The sequence below is a fragment of the Entelurus aequoreus genome, linkage group LG01 (genome assembly GCF_033978785.1).
Source record: "Entelurus aequoreus isolate RoL-2023_Sb linkage group LG01, RoL_Eaeq_v1.1, whole genome shotgun sequence".
Classification (NCBI taxonomy): Eukaryota; Metazoa; Chordata; class Actinopteri; order Syngnathiformes; family Syngnathidae; genus Entelurus; species Entelurus aequoreus.
In genome coordinates, this window is record NC_084731.1 from 16,008,362 (window position 1) to 16,025,544 (window position 17,183).

Genomic DNA, 17,183 nt, shown 5'->3' on the forward strand with positions numbered 1-17,183 from the left:
ATAGAGTGGTCATCCAGAAACTTGGGGGTTCCTGCTATAGTCTCAGTGATAGAGTGGTCGTCCAGAAACTTGGGGGTTCCTCGTGTAGTCTCAGTGATAGAGTGGTCGTCCAGAAACTTGGGGGTTCCTGGTATAGTCTCAGTGATAGAGTGGTCGTCCAGAAACTTGGGGGTTCCTGGTATAGTCTCAGTGATAGAGTGAGCGTCCAGAAACTTGGGGGTTCCTGGTATAGTCTCCGTGATAGAGTGGTCGTCCATAAACTTGGGGATTCCTGGTATAGTCTCAGTGATAGAGTGGTCGTCCAGAAACTTGGGGGTTCCTCGTGTAGTCTCAGTGATAGAGTGGTCGTCCAGAAACTTGGGGGTTCCTCGTGTAGTCTCAGTGATAGAGTGGTCGTCCAGAAACTTGGGGGTTCCTGGTATAGTCTCAGTGATAGAGTGGTCGTCCAGAAACTTGGGGGTTCCTCGTGTAGTCTCAGTGATAGAGTGGTCGTCCAGAAACTTGGGGGTTCCTGGTATAGTCTCCGTGATAGAGTGGTCGTCCAGAAACTTGGGGGTTCCTGGTATAGTCTCAGTGATAGAGTGGTCGTCCAGAAACTTGGGGGTTCCTGGTATAGTCTCAGTGATAGAGTGGTCGTCCAGAAACTTGGGGGTTCCTGGTATAGTCTCAGTGATAGAGTGGACGTCCAGAAACTTGGGGATTCCTGGTATAGTCTCAGTGATAGAGTGGACGTCCAGAAACTTGGGGGTTCCTGGTATAGTCTCAGTGATAGAGTGGTCGTCCAGAAACTTGGGGGTTCCTGGTACAAACGCCATTCCTAGTTACTGCCGTTATGTCTCTGGGCAAGATGGACAAGGAGTATGTATGTCAACGAATGCTTGTTGGTGGTCTGAGAGGCAAAATTGGCAGCCACGTTTCCATCAATCTACCCAAAGGCAGCTGTGGCTCCGAATGTAGCTTACCACCATCTTAACCACCCACGTGTGAGTGACAGATGGGTTCTCAGTTCTCGCTGAAAACCGCTTTGAGTGTCCACAAAAGCACTATTGGAAATCCAAAAAGTACTCTCAGACTAAAGGGCGCACCCATTAAATTTTAGGGGGGAAAGATATTTGTCCATGAATTGCAAATACATACGTTGTGAAATGAGTTATTTACACAGAAATATTCTGTAAATGTTTATTTACAGACCTTAATTGTTTCCAAACGGGGCCTGTAGCACGGCAGTAAAACAGCCAACCAAACAAAACAGAGGTCATCGTCATGGACCAACTAGCGACGGAAGCTAGCTCTCCAATCGGCTAAACAAACTCAAATAACTTCACGGAGATGTTTTGGTGAATTTACTGAGGAATTTGTGAAAGTGAAACAATACTACTTGATCACTTGGTACCGGTACCCAAATATTGGTATCGAGACAACCCTAGTCCGGACCTAATTCAACAACTTTTCAACGTTGTTTTAATGTCTCGCGTGCTGAGACAATCCCCAGATAGCGGTAATATCAAAATTAGAATAAATACGTCACTCAGGACGAGGGGGTCCCGGTCCCCCAGTTTGGTGTGGTCCTGGACCGCGCTCGCACTTGACCGAACGAACCAAACTCAAGTCCGATTTAACCGGACCAAAAAATTACAAGTATATATTTCATGCACCTTTAACTCGTTATTGTGCAAATCCTGAGATGTGGTCTGCTTTATTGACTCGTGTTCGAGTCCCAGGTGACAGGAAACAACACTAACAGTATTTACTGGTGTTGAGTCTCAGGTGACAGGAATCAACACAAACAGTATTTACTGGTGTTGAGTCCCAGGTGACAGGAAACAACACAAACAGTATTTACTGGTGTTGAGTCCCAGGCGACAGGAAACAACAACAACAGTATTTACTGGTGTTGAGTCCCAGGCGACAGGAAACAACACAAACAGTATTTACTGGTGTTGAGTCCCAGGTGACAGGAAACAACAACAACAGTATTTACTGGTGTTGAGTCCCAGGTGACCGGAAACAACAACAACAGTATTTACTGGTGTTGAGTCCCAGGTGACAGGAAACAACAACAACAGTATTTACTGGTGTTGAGTCTCAGGTGACAGGAAACAACAACAACAGTATTTACTGGTGTTGAGTCCCAGGCGACAGGAAACAACACAAACAGTATTTACTGGTGTTGAGTCTCAGGTGACAGGAATCAACACAAACAGTATTTACTGGTGTTGAGTCCCAGGTGACAGGAAACAACACAAACAGTATTTACTGGTGTTGAGTCCCAGGCGACAGGAAACAACAACAACAGTATTTACTGGTGTTGAGTCCCAGGCGACAGGAAACAACACAAACAGTATTTACTGGTGTTGAGTCCCAGGTGACAGGAAACAACAACAACAGTATTTACTGGTGTTGAGTCCCAGGTGACAGGAAACAACAACAACAGTAATTACTGTTGTTGAGTCACAGGTGACAGGAAACAACAACAGTATTTACTGGTGTTGAGTCCCAGGTGACAGGAAACAACAACAACAGTATTTACTGGTGTTGAGTCCCAGGCGACAGGAAACAACACAAACAGTATTTACTGGTGTTGAGTCCCAGGTGACAGGAAACAACAACAACAGTATTTACTGGTGTTGAGTCCCAGGTGACAGGAAACAACAACAACAGTAATTACTGTTGTTGAGTCACAGGTGACAGGAAATAACAACAGTATTTACTGGTGTTGAGTCCCAGGTGACAGGAAACAACAACAACAGTATTTACTGGTGTTGAGTCCCAGGCGACAGGAAACAACACAAACAGTATTTACTGGTGTTGAGTCCCAGGTGACAGGAAACAACAACAACAGTATTTAACTGGTGTTTAGTCCCAGGTGACAGAAAACAAAAACAGTATTTACTGGTGTTGAGTCCCAGGTGACAGGAAACAACAACAACAACAGTATTTACTGGTGTTGAGTCCCAGGTGACAGGAAACAACAACAACAATATTTACTGGTGTTGAGTCCCAGGCGACAGGAAACAACACAAACAGTATTTACTGGTGTTGAGTCCCAGGTGACAGGAAACAACAACAACAGTATTTACTGGTGTTGAGTCCCAGGTGACAGGAAACAACAACAACACTATTTACTGGTGTTGAGTCCCAGGCGACAGGAAACAACACAAACAGTATTTACTGGTGTTGAGTCCCAGGTGACAGGAAACAACAACAACAACAACAGTATTTACTGGTGTTGAGTCTCAGGTGACAGGAAACAACAACAGTATTTACCGGTGTTGAGTTCCAGGTGACAGGAAACAACAACAACAGTATTTACTGGTGTTGAGTCCCAGGTGACAGGAAACAACAACAGTATTTACTAGTGTTGTGTCCCAAGTGACAGAAAACAACACAAACAGTATTTACTGGTGTTGAGTCACAGGCGACAGGAAACAACACAAACAGTATTTACTGGTGTTGAGTCCCAGGTGACAGGAAACAACAACAACAGTATTTACTGGTGTTGAGTCCCAGGCGACAGGAAACAACACAAACAGTATTTACTGGTGTTGAGTCCCAGGTGACAGGAAACCACAACAACAGTATTTTCTGGTGTTGAGTCCCAGGTGACAGGAAACAACAACAACAGTATTTACCGGTGTTGAGTTCCAGGTGACAGGAAACAACAACAACAGTATTTACCAGTGTTGAGTCCCAGGTGACAGGAAACAACAACAACAACAACAGTATTTACCGGTGTTGAGTCCCAGGTGACAAGAAACAACAACAACAGTATTTACTGGTGTTGAATCCCAGGTGACAGGAAACAACAACAGTATTTACCGGTGTTGAGTCCCAGGTGACAAGAAACAACAACAACAGTATTTACTGGTGTTGAGTCCCAGGTGACAGGAAACAACAACAGTATTTACCGGTGTTGAGTCCCAGGTGACAAGAAATAACAACAACAACAAAAACAGTATTTACTGGTGTTGAGTCCCAGGTGACAGGAAACAACAACAGTATTTACCGGTGTTGAGTCCCAGGTGACAGGAAACAACAACAACAACAACAGTATTTACTGGTGTTGAGTCCCAGGTGACAGGAAACAACAACAGTATTTACCAGAGGTGTGGACTCGAGTCACATGACTTGGACTCGAGTCAGACTCGAGTCATGAATTTGATGACTTTAGACTCGACTTGACAAAATGTAAAGAGACTTGCAACTCGACTTAGACTTTAACATCAATGACTTGTGACTTCACTTGGACTTGAGCCTTTTGACTTGACATGACTTGCTACTTTTCCCAAAACCTAAAGCTTAAAAAGTTATTTGGGAGCGCTCCGTTGCTTTCATTTTGTACGTGTCTGTCTATCAGCGTGTGTGCTGCGTGTCAGCGTGTGTGCTCTCAGTACAACAGCCAATCAAATTAGATCTACATTGTTTTCATCACACAGCATTCAGCCAATCAAATTGCAGGACAACCAATGAACAAGAGTTGTCAAACAACGCGCCAGTGAGAAAGATTTATACCAAAGTTGGTTTCGTTCGGGTATAAAAACTACGACTTGGTCTACAAAAAAAGAATTGCCGTATGCAAATCACGCAGTTCGAATATTACAGACGGAGACGCAACAACTTCCAACTTCGTTCGACATTTGAAGTTGCACAAAGAAGGGTAAGTTTTGAATGTAAGCTAACGTTTATTGGCTAAGTAACATGACTTTTATTTGCTGTGTAGTTAAATCAGTGAGGCTGTAAACTCACTGCTAACGTCATAACCATAGACATCTTATAAGTAGACGCAGCATCGAGCGCTACTGCCTACTGGCGCAGACGAGACGCGGGGCCGCCATCTTGGAGTGGTGATCCGCTCCACTCAGTGCAATTCATTTGGCAGGAGCAATGAACTGTCAGCGCATTTAATTCACTTTACCTCACTGAATACCACTCATTTTCACGTGCTTTTTTGTCATACGTGTAGCTATGATAATGGACACATGTTTTATTATTCATAGTTTGCTTAACAGTAATATAATATTCGTATATGCTATAAGTGACCAGACGTCCGAGATCAAAACTGGGAATATAAACCCAGAGAAGGGGGGAAAAAACGGTCAGCTATTTTTAAGTTGAAGAAACAATATGATTACGTTACATATACATGCGTATATCCTACATAAACAATGTATGAATACATTAGATATCTATATATCTTATAGACTGTATCTCTGTTGCTGCAGCAGCAGAGAGTTTATTCTGTCTTGACACTTTGTATTGATATTTTGTATTACATTATTCCCTTAAATGATAATGTTTACAGTGATTGTTATATATGTATTTTTTATGTATGTCGCTGTGGATAAAAGCGTCTGCCAAATACTTAAACATATATAAACACCTGAAACTCTTTATATCAGCTAAAACCACCAATCTGTTTCAATGGATTCAGAATAAAACCAAATGCTGTCTTACCCAACAATGTTAGTATTTGAATATTGTTACTTGAAGACTTATTCCTGGTTACAATTATACTGTTAAGAAAGTATTGTCTTATATTTTGCCTAAAATGAGAATGCATCATAATCAGTGGCGGCTGGTGAATTTTGTTTTAGGTGGGGCTGAAAGTTTGTAAACCAAACCCCTGTAGGGGCGTCATCCTCCCCCAGAAGATTTCTTTGTGATTTTCACATACAAATATTGAAGATCTTTGCTCCTTCTCAACTCTGTGGTAATGTTATTTTCATAAAATACAATCAATAGTACATTAATGTTAAATCTTACTTGTGAAAAGTAATCCCCCGATTCCTATTTTCAACAGTCCGCTCATTTGAGCAGGAAAACGCTGAACACCAGCCCGGCATCTTTGTTTTCTACCTGTCAACTGTCAGTTTAGGCTGCTCGCCGGCTCCTCATCATCACTTCAAGATGCAATTTGCTCGCGTCACAGCAACCAATACTGCGTGTACTTACAAGATGTCTGTGGTTATAACATCATTTCAAACACAGGAATATGTTGCGTCCACTGCAGTTTGCCACCTTATTCATACTTTTTGTCAAGTGATTTTTTTAAGCAGGGTTGCATGAGGTACCTATACTTAACGTTACGTTAGTCAATGTATCACACACAGTAACATAACGTTAGACGGCGGTCAGCAGCACAGCATATTTTAGCCACCTACAAAAAGACAAACATAGTCAAATAAAGGTCAGTTAAAATGTATACTATATTAAGAATATGTGTACATATTGCATAGGGCCCTGACATCTAAAAAGTACAACTCTGTTCATTGTTATGTTCATGTATTTGTTATGTTTTTCATGTGTACGCACACATAAACACACATACAGTATGAGATGAGATCAATGAGATAAGGTAAGAACAGAATAGAAACTGCTGTGGAACTAGTTATAATGCAATATGCCATGGAAATACAATGTTAACACTTTTGTACAAATAAGTACAGTTGCACTTGTTTTTGCAAATGTGCTTATTCTGTAAAGGAATGAGTTAAATGTTTAAAATTGTTTAAACTATTAAAATGACTGGTTAATAGTGCTATTATGAATTGCAATGTCAGTACTATTTTTTTTCCTGCTATTTCAAATGCACTTGTTTTAATAAATAAATACAGCGGTTTAAAAGCATACACAATCTGTGTAAAAATATTAGTCTGTGGTTAAAAGGACTTGAAATGACTCGAAACTCAGAATGCAGGACTTGTGACTTGACTTGAGACTTTCCAGTCTTGACTTTGGACTTGACTCGGGACTTGCCTGTCTTGACTCGGGACTTGACTCGAGACTTGAGGGCAAAGACTTGAGACTTACTTGTGACTTGCAAAGCAATGACTTGGTCCCACCTCTGGTATTTACCAATGTTGAGTCCCAGGTGACAGGAAACAACAACAACAGTATTTACTGGTGTTGAGTTCCAGGTGACAGGAAACAACAACAACAGGCGGAAGTGAAAAGACGTCCTTTAAATCCGTGCATGCACTTGTTTACCAAGCACTTTATCCACGGCCCTTCAAAACAAAAGCCTCTGTGGCTGGAGGGCGCACAGTAGCTTGACCACCGCGCTCCAGGGGGGTGGGTGTGGGGTGTGTGGGACTCAAAGCCGTGAAAACACGTCCACTCGGGGAAATCTGCATCTTATTTAACATCAGGATTTTAAAAAATCTTCATTACACGCAAAACAGCGTCCTCTCCTACTTCGACAACATCTCCAACCCACTTAAGTGGAGGTTTTTATTTGGCACATTCCTGGAGCATCACTCCGCGGCCGCTCCAAATCCACGCCAAGACGCGAAGAAAGTGTTTACCTTTCCACGCAGTGCAGTCTTCCACGTCCTCCTCATCTCACCGCGAAGTTTGCCACGAAACACGCCGCCGCGTGGAGTCGGTGCCCGGCCAACTACATCTATTCTCTCCGTGGGGGGGAAGAAAAAAAAAAGCCTTTTGTCAGCCCACTGAGACCCACGCTCCAACACTCTCAGCCACGCCGGACTTGGAGCGCGTCAAAAGTCTACAACGTCCCACCAGGACGACTTAGAAGAGAATCCCAAGAGCGTTTATGTTTCCACTCCCGGGTAAAAAAAAAAAACACGTGAAATATCCTCCGTCCGGACGGTTACATGAGTGCTGTGAGAGAAGTCCACTCCGTGACTCGCAGTGCGTGGAAGTGCGCGAGTGCCTGCTTTACAGCCCTTTAATTTTCAACTGAAGTCAAGCTGGAGAAAAGAGCGAAGTCGTTTCCTGTCGGGGCCTTCACAATAAAAGTGCGAACGAACGCTGCATTGTAGCGGTTTGTAATGTCGTTGTATTTAAATGACTCTCTTCAATATGAGTACATTTATTATATACTAGATCTTACAGAAATATATTAATTGTACAAAGTGTGTTGAGGAGGGCATTTTTGGACAGCAGCTCTTTTATTTATTGGCATTTCGCAAATTCTCACAACTAAATCGCAATTTTACTAACTTATTAATGTATTATTTATATTTTCATTGAAATATATTTTATCATATGTTTCATGCTATTTGTAGATTAAGTTAATTTTGGTTATTTTCCAGTGTGGACGCCTCGTTTTTCCTCATTTCTCACTGTATGTATGTGCTTTATTCTCTTATTTCTTTCTTTCTTTTTTTGTGTTTGTCATCTGCCTGTGTATGAAAAGTGCTATATAAAAAAAGTTTGATTTGATGAATTAATGAATGACTACAGTACAGGCCAAAAGTTTGGACACACCTTCTCATTTAATGTGTTTTCTTTATTTTCATGACTATTTACATTGTAGATTGTCACATCAAAACTATGAATGAACACATGTGGAGTTATGTACTTAACAAAAGGTGAAATAACTGAATACATGTTTTATATTCTAGTTTCTTCAAAATAGCCACCCTGTGCTCTGATTACGGCTTTGCACACTCTCTGCATTCTCTCCATGAGCTTCAAGAGGTAGTCACCTGAAATGGTTTTCACTTCACGGGTGTGCTTGAAGCCAAGAGAATGCCAAGAGTGTGCAAAGCAGTAACTTGGAAAATAAATGGTGCAGTCAAATTAATATTCTTAAGTATACAACAGGTTATGAAAAAAACACCTCAATATGCAATTTTGTTGTCAGAATGCCATACAGGAGGATTTTCAAAATGTTATACTCGAATGCAAATCATTTATTGCAGTTAAATAGTTTAATATAAAGTCCAGTCGGGTTTATTTTGAAGGGAAATCTGGCACAGAGCACACCAGCCAGAGTCTCTTCACTAATCTTTATATGGACGTAAACATTGACCACTGACCGTATACCACCTTTCAGGTAACCATCCCCGGTTACGGAAAATAAAATTCTATTCTATTCTGCGTATAAACACATTTAATGCGATAATATTTAGGAGATAACTCACTATTTACCTAAACAAAAAACAAAACAAAAAAACGTGTCAAAAGAAAGTCCACAAAACCCACAGTCAGATTCTAATAAATAAATTAGCGACATAAAAGATACACTAATTTGCTTTGTCAAATATTACACAATGTTTTGTTCCGATATCCCAGCATATATTTAACCTGCTTTAAATTGGTTTTAACATCTTTAATGTGCAAAATGTTATTGAGAGTAAAACTATTGTTTGTATATATATATATATATATATATATATATATATATATATATATATATATATATATATATATATATATATATATATATAGTCGAGGTTTCTGTGGAATATTTGTTAGGTCAGGAAAAAACATGGAGGCTATTTCATCCCTGCAGGTTTCCCTGCTCTTCAGGGGATGTCCATCCTGGACATTCAAACTCAAATTTTTCCAAGTTAAATTTTTTTTCCAGGAATTCCCAGAATTCACGTTTTTTTCAAACCCTTTCTTCACCCTTTTTTCTGTCGACTACTACTTCCGCATTTTTCAACCCACTTCAACCGTTCCACCGTCAAAACATTCCTCTTAATCGGGACAAAAAAACAAAGTTGTTTTTTGAACTGGAAAAATTCCCGGTTTTCCCGAAATTCCAAGAATTCCGTAATACCATTTCTCAATTTAACATGTTACTACTACAACATTTTTTGACCGATTAAAAAAATTCCAACACCAACCATTTTGACTCATTCAGACCATTCAAGTTTTTTTTACTATTTTCCAAAAAATTCCAGATTTTCCCGAAATTCCCTAAAACCATTTACTACTTCAACATTTCTTGCCCAATATAAACAATTCTAACACCAACCAATTCAGCTCATTCAGGACATTCCTGCTCCTAATCATTTTCAAAAATTCCGGCTTTTCCCCAAATTCCCAAATTTCCAGGAAGTTCCCATTGAAATTAATGGGACACTTTTTTGTTGCACAATTCCCACATTTTTCAACCTATTCAAACCATTCCAACATCAACACATTCCACTCATCCTGGACATTCAAACTAACGATTTCCCAAGTTCCAAACCAAATTCCGGTTTTCCTGAAAATTCTAACTCTTCAACATTCAAACCATTTCAGCGTTTAAACCATTTCAACAGTTAAATCATTTCTACATTCATCCTACAAATCCATTAGCATTTCAGTTCAGCGTCAGCTCTTCAACATTCAAACCATTCCAACATTCAAACTCTTCTTACATTCACACTACATTCTGTCAGCATTTCAGTTCAACTTCAGCATTGGGCATTCACACGCAATTCCTTCAGGAATTGCCTCTTCTAGTTATTTTTCTTCTCCAGATTTTGCCGCACTCTACCTTCCACATTTTTCATCCGATTCAAACCGTCCCAACTGCAAACTGCTCAACTTATTCGGGAATAGCGGGCTTTCCCTTAAAAAATTCCAAAAACTCCCAGATTTCCCAGAATTCCAGGTTTTCCGGGACATTTTTTCCATTCAAAATGAATTGGCCTTTTTTCAAACTTACACCATTTCCACAGTTTTCAACCGATTCAAACCATTCCACCTTCAACACATTCCACTCATCCCGGACATTCAGACTAAAAAAATTCCAAGTTACATTTTTTTCCAGGAATTCCCAGAAATCCCGTTTTTTCCAGGAATTCCCAGAAATCCCGTTTTTTCAAACCCTTTTTCCTGATGACTACTCCTTCCACATTTTTCCACCCACTTCAACTGTTCCACTGTCAAATCTTTCCTCTAAATCAGGACAAAAACTAAGCAATTTTTTTTAACTGGAAAAATTCCCGGTTTTCCCGAAATTCCAGGAATTCCATAATGCAATTTCTCAATTAAAAATCATACTACTTCAACATTTCTTGACCGATTTGAAAAAATTCCAACACCAACCATTCAGAACATTCACATTTTTTTTTTAGCATTTTCAAAACAATTCCCGCTTTTCCCGAAATTCCATAATACTATTTTTCAATTAAAAATGTCACTAATTCAACATTTCTGGACCGTTTTGAAAAATTCCAACACCAACCATTAAGAACATTCCTATTTTTTTAGCATTTTCAAAAAAATTCCCGCTTTTCCCGAAATTCCAGGAATTCCATAATACCATTTCTAAATTAAAAATGTTACTACTTCAACATTTCTGGATCGTTTTGAAAAATTCCAACACCAACCATTCAGAACATTCCCATTTTTTTTTAGCATTTTCAAAAAAATTCCAGCTTTTCCTGAAATTCCAGGAATTCCATAATAACATTTCTAAATTAAAAATGTTAGTACTTTAAAATGTCTGGACCGTTTTGAAAAATTCCAACACCAACATAATTTTTTTTTTTAGCATTTTCAAAAAACTTCCCGCTTTTTCCGAAATTCCAGGAATTCCATAATACAATTTCTCAATTGAAATTGTTACTACTTCAAGATTTCTGGACGATTCGAAAAATTCCAACACCAACCATTTAAACTCTTCAGAACATTCAAAATTTTTTTTTTAGCATTTTCAAAAAAATTCCCTTTTCCCGAAATTCCAGAACACCATTTCTCAATTAAAAATCCTACTAATTCAACATTTCTCGACCGATTTGAAAAATTCCAACACCAACCATTCAAACTCATTCACATTTTTTTTAGAATTTCCAAATAAATTCCCACTTTTCCCGAAATTCCATAATACCATTTCTCAATTAAAAAAGTTACTATTTCAACTTTTCTGGACCGTTTTGAAAAATTCCAACCCCAACCATTCAGAACATTCACATTTTTTTTAGCATTTTAAAAAAAATTACCGCTTTTCCCAAAATTCCAGGAATTCCATAATACCATTTCTCAATTAAAAATGTTACTACTTCAACATTTCTGGACCGTTTTGAAAAATTCCAACACCAACCATTCAGAACATTCACTTTTTTTTTTTTTTTTAGCATTTTCCAAAAAATTCCCGCTTTTCCTGAAATTCCAAGAAATCCATAATACCATGTCTCAATTTAAAAATCCTACTAATTCAACATTTCTCGTTTGATTTGAAAAATTACACCACCAACCATTCAAACTCATTCACATTTTTTTTTAGCATTTCAAAAAAATTCCCACTTTTCCCAAAATTCCAGGAATTCCATAATACCATTTCTCAATTAAAAATGTTACTACTTCAACATTTCTGGACTGTTTTTAAAAATTCCGACAACAACCATTCAGAACATTCACATTTTTGAGCATTTAAAAAAAAAATTCCCGCTTTTCCCAGAATTCTAAGAATTCCATAATACCAATTCTCAATTAAAAATGTTGCCACTTCAACATTTCTGGACCGTTTCGAAAAATTCCAACACCAACCATTTAGAACATTGACATTCTTTTAGCATTTTCAAAAAAATTCCCGCTTTTCCCGATATTCCAAGAATTCCATAATACCATGTCTTAATTAAAAATCATACTACTTCAACATTTCTGGACCGATTGGCAAAATTCCAACACCAACCATTCAGAACATTCACATTTTTTTAGCATTTTCAAAAAAATTCCCTCTTTTCCAGAAATTCCATAACACCATTTCTCAATTAAAAATTTTACTACTTCAACATTTCTGGACCGTTTTGAAAAATTCCAACACCGACCATTCAGAACATTCACTTTTTTTTTTTCACATTTTCCCAAAAATTCCTGCTTTTCCAGAAATTCCAGGAATTCCATAATACCATTTCTCAATTAAAAATCCTACTACTTCAACATTTCTCGACCGATTTGAAAATTTCCAACACCAACCATTCCAATTCAGAACATTCACTTTCTGTAACATTAAAAAAAAAAATTCCAGCTTTTTCCCCAAATTCCCAAAATGTCCATGAAATTCCCATTGAAATGAATGGGACATTTTTCTAAGCATTTCAGTACAACTTCAGCATTGGAGCATTCACACACAATTCCTTCAATAATTACTTAATTTGGCTAACTAATGCTTCACCAACATGCTTTCTCAACTTTCAGCGTCCCTAACAGCTGTACCTAATGTTCTGACCTAAATACTGTAAACGCCTTTTAACTTCCCCTAACAAATTACTGACGATTTTGACTGTTTTCATTACCAAGTCCATAAGTCCACGAACAAGCACATGTTTCTTTGCCGCCAGCGTCTCACTTCCTGTTTTATCCCAGGCTTTTCCTAGTCAACTTGACAGGCGCACACACACTCCCACTCCCACACACCCACTCTCCCTCCTGGCTAATATCCCAGTGTGATGTCAGCAAGTCCATGTCCCAACAGCGGTATAATTAGCGGCGTAAGCAGTAGCGTCCTGACATCATTTGCATGAGAATCCAAGTGTTTCCCTGCATCAAATGGCCTCCAGCCGGAGGAAAGAGAGGAGCGGAGCCCCCCGGGTGCTGACCTGCATGAAGGCACGAGGAGGTGACTTCTTCTTAACAAAAACACGAGGAGGTGACTTCTTCTTAACAAAAACAGAGAAGTTTAACATAAGAAACAGACATTAGCTGCAGAAAAGGACAAAAGGCTTACAGAGCAATGAAAACACACTGAATGGAAACCAGATGCAAAGTCCAGAAGATTTTAGACTAAAAGCAGTCAACAATAGATTTTAATGAAGGGTGTAAAAACGAGAGGGACAAGCGGTAGAAAATGGATGGATGGTTAGGGATCGTTAGGATTTTATCGATACCGATATTGGGTTGTCCCGATACCAATATTTTGGAACCGGTACCGGTACCAAAATGTATTCTGATACTTTTCTAAATAAAGGGGCCCACAAAAAATGGCATTATTGTCTTTATTTGAACAAAAAATCTTAAGGTGCATTAAACATATGTTTATTATTGTAATTTAGTCCTTAAATAAAATAGTGAACATACTAGACAACTTATCTTTTAGTAGTAAGTAAACAAACAAAGACTCCTAATTAGTCTGCTGACGTAACATAGTGTGTCATTTATCTACCTATTATTTTGTCAAAATTATGAGGGACAAGCTGTAACAAAAAAATCTCACGGTGCATTAAACATATGTTTATTATTGTAATTTAGTCCTTAAATAAAATAGTGAACATACTAGACAACTTGTCTTTTAGTAGTAAGTAAACAAACAAAGACTCCTAATTAGTCTGCTGACGTAACATAGTGTGTCATTTATCTACCTATTATTTTGTCAAAATTATGAGAGACAAACAGTAACAAAAAATCTTACGGTGCATTAAACATATGTTTGTTATTGCAAGTTTGTCCTTAAATAAAATAGTGAACATACTAGACAACTTGTCTTTTAGTAGTAAGTACACAAACAAAGGCTCCTAGTTAGTCTGCAGTAACATATTGTGTCATTTATCTATCTATTATTTTTGTCAAAATTATGAGGAACAAACTGTAGAAAATGATTATTAATCTACTTGTTCATTTACTATTATTATTTGCTTATTTTCTGTTTTAACATGTTCTATCTACACGTCTGTTAAAATGTAATAATCACTTATTCTTCTGTTGTTTGGATACTTTACATTAGTTTTGGATGATACCACACATTTGGGTATCGATCCGATACCAAGTAGTTACAGGATCATACATTGGTCATATTCTTTTTTATTTTTTTAAATTTTTTTTTTACTTTAAAAATAAATAAATAAATAAATAAAAAAATAAAAAAAAATAAAAAAAAAAAAATAAAAAAGGTCATATTCAAAGTCCTCATGTGTCCAGGGACATATTTCCTGAGTTTATAAACACAATATACATTTTACAAAAAAGGAAAAAATATTTTGTGACGATGAAAAATATCGATGTAATCATAGTGGTATCTACTAGATACGCTATTGTACTTGGTATCATTACAGTGGATGTCAGGTGTAGAGCCACTCATGGCATTTGTTTACATTGTGACGCTTACGGTGTGTAGTGAAGCATGTTTAGCTATTCCTCATCCTGCAGTGATAATAATACTTGTAAGAAACTCACTTTATTTGTCGCCATGGAAGCGAGGATTAGTGGTTTTTATGGTAAAAAAAAAAAAAGGCAGCTCAGTTGCCAGAATTACGGTAAAATTTAAATTTTTTTTTTTTACTGTGAATAAAAAAAACTGCAATTTTACAGTAAAATTTTGGTACCTGAGCTGTCAGTTTGATTGTTTGTTTTTTACCGCAAATCAACAACTGTAGATTTTTCGGCATATTACTGTGAATGCCAAAACGGCACCACAGTTTATTACAGTAAAAAAAAGTACTGTTTTTTTCTCATTTAGAGCAGAGGTCCCCAACCTTTTTGTAACTGCGGAGCAGTCAACGCTTGAAAATTTGTCCCACGGACATAAAAAAATACAATCATGTGTGCTTACGGACTGTATTCCTGCAGACTGTATTGATATATATTGATGTATAATGTAGGAACCAGAATATTAATAACAGAAAGAAACAATACTTTTGTGTGAATGAGTGTAAATGGGGGAGGGAGGTTTTTTGGGTTGGTGCACTAATTGTAAGTGTATCTTGTGTTTTTTATGTTGATTTAATAAAAAAAAAAAAAAAAAAAAAAAAAAAAATATATATATATATATATATATATATATATATATATATATATATATATATATATATATATATATATATATATATATATATATATATATATATATATATACATATACATATATATACATAATTTTTTTTTTCTTTTTTTTTTTTCCTTGTGCGGCCCGGTACCAATCGACCACGGACCGGTGGTTGGGGACCACTGAGAGAATAATGCTGTAAAAAACACAGTAAATTTCACAATTTTCCCATGAAATCTATTGCTACTTTTACATTGCTCAATTTGATGGATAACTTGCCTTGAAATCATTATTATTAGTATTTATTTATATTTTAAAAAAATGGTTTAAATGTTTGATCATATTATTTTTGCATAATTAGACAATATTTAAGTTAACATCAACGGAGTACATATATTTTTTCTCATCCTGGACATTTAGACTAAAAAAATTCCAAGTCAAAAAATTTCCAGGAATTCTCAGAATTCCCGTTTTTTTAAACCCTTTTTTCTGTCAACTACTCCTTCCACATTTTTCCACCCACTTCAACTGTTCCACCGTCAAATCTTTCCTCTAAATCAGGACAAAAAACAAAGTTTTTTTTTTTAACTGGAAACATTTCCTGTTTTCCCGAAATTCCAGGAATTCCATAATGCAATTTCTCAATTAAAAATCATACTATTTCAACATTTACTTGACCGATTTGAAAAAATTCCAACACCAAACATTCAGAACATTCATATTTTTTTCAGCATTTTCCGAAAAATTCCCGCTTTTCCCAAAATTCCAGGAATTCCATAATGCAACTTCTCAATTAAAAATCATACTACTTCAACATTACTTGACCGATTTGAAAAAATTCCAACACCAACCATTCAGAACATTCACTTTTTTTTTGGAGCATTTTCCAAAAAATTCCTGCTTTTCCCGAAATTCCAGGAATTCCATAATGCAATTTCTCAATTAAAAATCATACTACTTCAACATTTCTTGACCGATTTGAAACAATTCCAACACCAACCATTCAGAACATTCACATTTTTTTGTTTTAGCATTTTCCAAAAAATTCCTGCTTTTCCCGAAATTCCTGGAATTCCATAATACAATTTCTCAATTAAAAGATCATACTACTTCAACATTTCTGGAACGATTTGAAAAAATTCCAACACCACCTATTCAGAACATTCAAATTTATTTTTTAGCATTTTCCAAAAAATTCCAGCTTTTCCCAAAATTCCAGGAATTCCATAATGCAATTTCTCAATTAAAAATCATACTACTTCAACATTTCTTGACTGATTTGAAAAAATTCCAACACCAACCATTCAGAACATTCACTTTTTTTTTTAGCATTTTCCAAAAAATTCCTGCTTTTCCTGAAATTCCAGGAATTCCATAATGCAATTTCTCAATTAAAAATCATACTACTTCAACATTTCTTGACCGATTTGAAAAAATTCCAACACCAACCATTCAGAACATTCACATTTTTTTGTTTTAGCATTTTCCAAAAAATTCCCGCTTTTCCCGAAATTCCTGGAAATCCATAATACAATTTCTCAATTAAAAGATCATACTACTTCAACATTTCTGGACCGATTTGAAAAAATTCCAACATCAACCATTCAGAACATTCACTTTTTTTTTTTTAGCACTTTCCAAAAATGTCCCGCTTTTCCCAAAATTCCAGGAATTCCATAATGCAATTTCTCAATTAAAAATCATACTACTTCAACATTTCTTGACCGATTTGAAAAAA

General features: G+C 37.0%; 1 protein-coding gene across 3 annotated transcripts in view; it reads right to left on the reverse strand.

Annotated features, from left to right (window-relative positions):
* The window catches only part of prickle2b (prickle homolog 2b), a 379,465-nt gene that overhangs the window by 82,519 nt on the left and 279,763 nt on the right, over positions 1 to 17,183 (reverse strand). Inside the window, exon 2 of one of the 3 annotated variants that reach the window (XM_062044578.1) lies at positions 7,305 to 7,402. The exons of 1 other annotated variant lie outside the window; for it this stretch is intronic. The gene's annotated coding sequence lies outside the window, so the exon portion shown is untranslated. Of the gene's footprint in view, positions 1 to 7,304; positions 7,649 to 17,183 lie in introns of those variants that run through there. One more of the 3 variants, XM_062044571.1, reaches the window with a different exon arrangement.